The sequence below is a fragment of the Pteropus vampyrus genome, unplaced genomic scaffold (assembly GCF_000151845.1).
Source record: "Pteropus vampyrus isolate Shadow unplaced genomic scaffold, Pvam_2.0 Scaffold368, whole genome shotgun sequence".
Classification (NCBI taxonomy): Eukaryota; Metazoa; Chordata; class Mammalia; order Chiroptera; family Pteropodidae; genus Pteropus; species Pteropus vampyrus.
The window spans coordinates 1181228-1187891 of NW_011889149.1; positions in this window are offsets into that span (position 1 = coordinate 1181228).

Genomic DNA, 6664 nt, shown 5'->3' on the forward strand with positions numbered 1-6664 from the left:
TGCCTGCGTGGCTTAGTCCTTCACCTCCTACAGGTTACCTTCCCAGCAAGGCGTTCTGGCCACCCGACTTAAAATTATAACCCTGCCCCACTCCAGCAAGCTAGTCCTTCCTTGCTTTTTTTTTTTTAAAAAAAATAGCATTTACCACCTTCTGTTATTGCCTAAAAATTTATTTTATTTCTGCCTCTTCTCTATCTTACCCCACTGGAAGGTGATCTCCATGGGGGCAGTGGTGTTTGTCTATTTGTTTACTGCCATTATCCTAGCACATGTAGTTGCTCAGTGGGCCATTTGTTGAGTAAATGAATGGTTAAATGAATGAATGTAAATAAGCAAAAATGTCGTTAAAGTCAAGGTTTATTTTTTTGAGAGCCATAACCAAATGTAACCTACCCAAGTCCTCGCACCGGGAAGGGAAAACTGTTGTTATAAGGGGAGTTTGGGAGTCAGTGGAATCTGAGTTTGAAATCTAACCTTGTCATTTGTGAACAAGTGACCTTGGCTAGTTACTTAACTTTCCTGAGTCCCCAATTTCTTCATTTATAAAATGGGGTAAAATGAAGATGACGATAGGATTTCCCATGGAGGGTAGTTGGATGGAAACAGTCAAAGCAATGATGTAAAATAAATACTCGTCACTGGCCCAGTGTAGAGCATGCGCTCAGTGAACGTTAGCTAGTCATAGTGGTGTGATTTTCTTGTCCACGGGGATCACCTTGTAAACCAGCAGTGACTGTTGAAGACGAGGAAGCAAATGCAGTCGTCCAGAAAGAGAGGTTCACTGTTAAAGAAAAACAGGGGGACTGGAGTTGGCCAGCCCCTGCAGAATCGCAGTTCTGGGACTGCTCTTTGGAAAAATGAACATAAATTCATTGGGGCTATTACAAGGAGGATGATCAGGATGATGAAGGTGAAGAGACTCAAACCGTGCCCCATGAAGATCACTAGCAACAACTGGTTTGTTCAGCACAGCACTCAAGAAGTTATGGTCTGTAGTAGGGCTTGCCAAGTTTTTCTGTAAAGGACCAAAGAGTAAATATTTTAGGCTTTGCTGGCTGTTGAGTCTTTATCACAACTACTGCGCTCTGCTGTTGAAATGTGAAAGTGTCCCTAGACAATACGTGAGTGAATGAGTGTGGTTGTATTTCTATAAAACTTTATTAATAAAAAACAGGTGGAGGGCCAGATTTGGGCCTGTAGATTGCTGATCCCTGGTCTGTAGAATCCTATCATGAGCTGGCCGAAGGAAAGTCTGAAAGAATACTGGACCATTCTGAGGGTCCTCTAGCAGGAGAAGTGGGGCCGAAGGCTGGAAAGGTCTCTGCATTCTGTTCTCTCTAAGGAAGATGTTTAAACAAGCAGAGCTTCAGGCTGAGGCCAGTCCACATGGGCTGCACTGGGCCGAAGGCTGTGAGTCCTCATAGTGTATTTAAATACTAGGTAAGTGGTTGATTCAATTTTTGGTGCTTTTCAAAATCTTCGATTATTGGGATATTCTAAGGCATATGCATATTAACATCCAGGGAAACAAAGTCACAAATTTGACACCTCTCCAATGAGTGTATCTTTGAAATATGCAGACCAAAGACAATTTGATTTTCTAATTATATCTCCAGACAGATTTTGTGCACACATTCATGGGTGAAAACCAATGGGAGTGTGTTGTCAACTTCATTTAGAACGTAATCCATCTCAGTACTCACTTGGGTCTGTCCTGAATACCCAGACGCTGACCATAAACTGTAATCACTGTCCTGCTAACAGAAGAGCGTGAAGAATCTATGCGAATTTATTTCCTATTTAGATGCGAGAATGGCAAACATCAGGCACAAGGGCCTCTACTTCTCTCACCTCTGTGTATTTAAAAACGTTGCTAATTAATCTTGACTCTCTTTCTTCCTGAACCTTGGCCTCAAATACTTAAGGTTCTAGAATTTTTATAACAGGAGAGACTTAGCACCAGCTGCCTAGTTGGAATAGCAGTGATCAAAGCTGAATTATGTTCAAGAATGGAGGAGAAAATGATGGAGAACCCCAAGGATCCCCCCTGCCCCAGAGTCCTTCCCAGCACATTGCTGCAGCCAGCTACCATCAATTTACTGGAGGCGGCTATTTGTCATCTCTGGTTTAGTAAGTTCACATGCAACAATTGACGTTTTCTATAACCTCCTGGAAGTTGGCCAGTGGTTGGTAAGTTGATAACCTAAGATTCTGTATTGAGCATCCTGTACTGAGCATCAGGAGGGTGGGATCTCTCTCATCTTTGACATGATGACATCTTAATGAGATAGGTACTGCAAGGGACTCATTTTTTAGGTGCAGGCACATCCTTGGGTCACTACCTATACTGGCAAATGTGGGGTGTTAAGTTGGTGACACCTATTTACCTGATTTTTTTCTGTGTGCTAGGACCACCTGTGTTCATGCCTAAACTAGTCGTAGGGCTAAAGGGCGAGACCTTTGGGAGATTGATTTTGGTGAGAGCGTTATCTCAGCCTTGTGTCCACACTTCAAGCTGAATACGAGGTGGAGGCAGGAGAGCAAGGGTGGGAGTACAGGTGGCAGTGAGCGCATGTTTAGGGTAATGGGGTGAGCCCAGTGGGAACGCCTTTCGGGACGGTAACCTCAGAATTAGAGGTTGAAGTGGAAATAGCCAGGGTCCTGTCGTAGAAAATGGTACCCAACATCAAACCCCAAAGGCCAAGGTGGCAATGTAAATGGGGGACTGGGCAGCAAGACGAACCATTGGAAGGGTTGGTTTCCTATTGGAATGAGGTGTGATGGATGGATTCTGAGCTAAGGCAGAAATGGTGAAGGTACTCGTATTCACATCTCACTCAGAGTGAAATTTGAAGACGTTGACATAGTCCATCCAGGTTTTCTCAACCTTGGCATTACTGACATGTGGAATGAGATAATTTTTTGTTATGTGGGGCTATCCCCACAACAGCAAATTGTAGGTTGTTTAGCAGCATCCCAGGCCTCCACCTACTAGATGCCAGCGGTATCCCCCCGTTGCCTGTGAGAACCACAAATGCCTCCAGAAATTGCCAGCTGTCCTTTGGAGGCAAATCACCCTAGTTGAGAACCACTGCATGGCCCTCCAGGCTATGATACACAGTACCACAAATGGTCACTAGGCAGGGATCCTGAATCATCAACACAGAACGAATATCAGAACTGGAGAATGATGAGCCTTTCTCATCTTCTGGAAAAACATAAGTCAGCCTAGAAATGGGGTCCCTGAGTCACTGAAGCAAAATGAACCCAAGGCGGGGACAAGCGGGCCGAGCTTGGGTTTGGGACCAGGCCATGGAGGCCGAGTGGGCAGGTCTCACATCCTGAGAGCGGCCAAGCCTCGAGTCCCATTCTGCAGCATGGCCCACAGCAGCTGCACTGGCGCTGACAGGCTGCCCGCCTCAGCCGCAGCCCCCAGCCCAGCAGCTGGGAGCACACCCACTAGTTAATGGAGCTCCTGAAGCGGGCTGAGCAGGAGCCATCAGCACCCTACCCAACAGCCCTGCCGAAGCAGTGATTTCAATTAAAGAACCATTACTAGAAACCCTATCCAGCCTCAGCTCCCATCGGCCAGCGGGAGGCCTTTCTTCTCCTGGTCCCAGGCCCTGCTCTGTGGTTACCCAGTGGCCCTCTCACTGGGGCCCACCGCCTGTGCTGAAACACAGCAGCTGCTGCTAATAAACAAACATATTGATCATACAGATATGGGATGTCAGGGACTTAATTCATGAATGAAGTGCGCTTTAAGAGTGCCCAGTGGGAGCTGCCTGAGTACTCTCAGAGCCCAAGACGGGCCAGCAAACGAGCCTCTCTCTGAGCTGTTTGCTGTGGTGCCCCACTGGCATGAAATGGGTGTTCTACCCTATGGATGCCACCTCACTTGGCCCTCTGCCTTTATCCTCTGGGACCCTTTGCAACTGGGAGGTAGCTGGGTGAGATTGGGGTGCTCTTGTGGCTGACAGAACAGGGCGGGGGCCAGTGTGGAGGAGGAAGCGGAGAAGGAGAGGGCTCGCCCAGGCTCCCTTGCCTCGGGCTCTTGGGCTCAAGATGATGGTGATGGTGAGAATGACCTCAGTCCTGAGAACTGGTCCCTACCAGGACCAAGTGGTATGAGAGCCTTGGGCACCTCTACGAAGGGTCCACTTTGGGATGGCAGAGGTCCTAGACATGTCCTAACGCAATTATTTCCACGTCAGATAGCCCAGTCCCTTGTCAATTTTAGCATACAGTCAATAGCGAAGGCTCTGGAGCCAGACTTCCAGGCTTTGAATCCCAGCTCTGTCACTCGTAAGCTGTGTGACCGCAGGCAAGTTTCTCAACTTCTCTGTGCCTTACCTGTGCAAAGGGAAAATTGTAGAAGTGGAGATTGAAATGAACGAATCTGTGCCACGCTTGCTCTCCTGCATGGCACAGTGCGAGCATTTAGTGAGGGTCTTGTCCCCAGCCTCAGCCCGTGGTGCCAGCCCCCGACCTCGCCTGGATCCCTCGCGCTTCCTCCACGTAGCACTCAAGGTGGGGGAGGCGATCGCATGGAGGCACAATATTCTTCCATGCCCAGTGCCCCGATGGGCAGCTTCAGCCTCTTTGCCGTCCCAGCTACTGGCTGGAAGCTCAGGGTGGCACTTGGACCTGGGCCGAAGTCCAGCCAGAGTGGGGCCTTCAGGCCTGAGCTTTTGACCGTTTCCATCCAAGACTACAGCTGGGGAAGGGCTGGTCCTGCAGCCTCTTTTTCTTCTTGGCTTTGTCTAGAGCTGCACTGACCCAGTGTGGCAGCCACCACCAGCCACTTGTAGATATTTAAATTTGAATTTAAGTGAATTATAATGAAATAAAAATTTCACAATTCATTTCTTCAGTTACTAGCTAGATGTGGCTACCTTATTGGGCACTGCAGATTATAGAATGTTTCTTCTCTGCGGAAAGTGAGTGCTGACCCAGGGTTTGTTTGACAAGAAGGTTTGTTTCACCTCCTTTTACGCCCTTGCTACTTAAAATGAGGTCCACAACAGGATTGCTGTTACCGGGAAGCTTGTTAGAAATGCAGACTCCCAGGCCACAGCCCAGACTGAGCCAGAGTATGGGTTTCAGTAAGATTCTGGGTGGTTCGTGTGAATACTAAGGTCTGAGAGCTACTGCTCTAAGCCTCGACTTCCTGTTATGGAAAATGGGAATAATACTTCGTAGGATTAAATGAGGTGCCCCATACAGAGCTCTCGCCAAACAGAAAGTGCCCACTAAGGATGAGACCCCTTAACCTACTCCATGTGCCCCAATGGAAGAGCCGAGGCCACCTGTCATTGAGTCCAGGGACCGGATGTGTCGTGGAGACTGGAGGGGTTCGCTCGTTGTCCTTCCTTGCTGAGGAGGCAGTGCCTGAGGCTGGGAAGGGGACCCACATCTGCTTCTGGCACCTGCACGTGTTTACTTTCCAGAGCCTGAGCTGGAAAACCCTCAAGGCCAGCAGCTCAGAGATGTGGGTCAGAGGAGTTCAAATTCAGCACCTGAGTGAGGGCGAAGGAAAACCTTTGTGTTTGGCCCACAGTAAAGTGATAGATGAATAAGTAAGCAGGTTATTGTAATGCAGTGGGTTAGGGAAAGAGAAGAGCGATGTTCAGGTGGCTGTGGGAGCTGAGAGGTGCTTTGCCAGGGGGCAGGGAGAATGCCCGGGAAGCTTCCAGAAGCCAGTGGCTCTCAAGTCCAGATAAGATTCTTGCAGAGCAGGGGCTGGCAGAGGAGATGTGCTGGGCACAGTGGGCAAGGCAGCCTACAGAGCGGAGGGATGAAGTTGGAAAGCGGACTGGCCGCGGGGAAGCACAGGCTGTGTGGTTCTGCTGGGAGACGAAGGGCAGGGTGGGCGGAGTGCGGCAGTGAGGGCGGCGGAGGCTGGAGACGGGCAAGAGGCTAGACACCAGTCGCGTTTGCCATGCTGAAAATGTTCTGTAGAGAGAAGGCTCCTGAACCGTTTCAGGCAGAGGAACCATGAGCCTCTATTTGTGAATTAGCTCACAGAAGCCATGTCATAGAGGAGAAGCTGGAGACAGGGAGACTGGTAGGGGTTAGTGTACAAGTTCAAGGGGCGAGGGTGCAGTCCTGGACGCTGACAGCGAGGCTAGGGGGAGAGAGAAAAGCCTTAAGGATACACAGTCCCATATTAATGCATCAGCTATGCCTGTCATTACTTTTGAATTTGTGATCACTTTTTAAAAGGACTATGCTTTCGTTTACTTGTGTTCAGAAATCTTTCTTCAGAGAGGTATAAGTCCCCAGATCTATTAGACAGTGAAAGCTGTTTTCAGAGGAAAATTTATAGCTTTAAATACCTTTGTTATTAATGAAGAAAGACCCCTCCATCCTGCCAAAAAAGGGCGATGTTAGGTCACCATCTTTAGAAATTAGAAAAGAACAACCAAATCAACAAAGAAAATGGAGAAAGGATATTAATAAAGGTATAAGCAGAGATTAAAGGAATAAAAACCAAAGTATGTTAGAAAGGATAAATAAAACCCAATGCTGTTCTTTGGAAAGACTAGTAAAATAGATGAATCTGTTTTGAGAGCCTGATTAAGGGGAGGGTGAGATATTAACGAGAGAGAAAACAGAGATGATATAAATTAATTGCCTCAGCAAGATTGTTGGGAGGAAATTA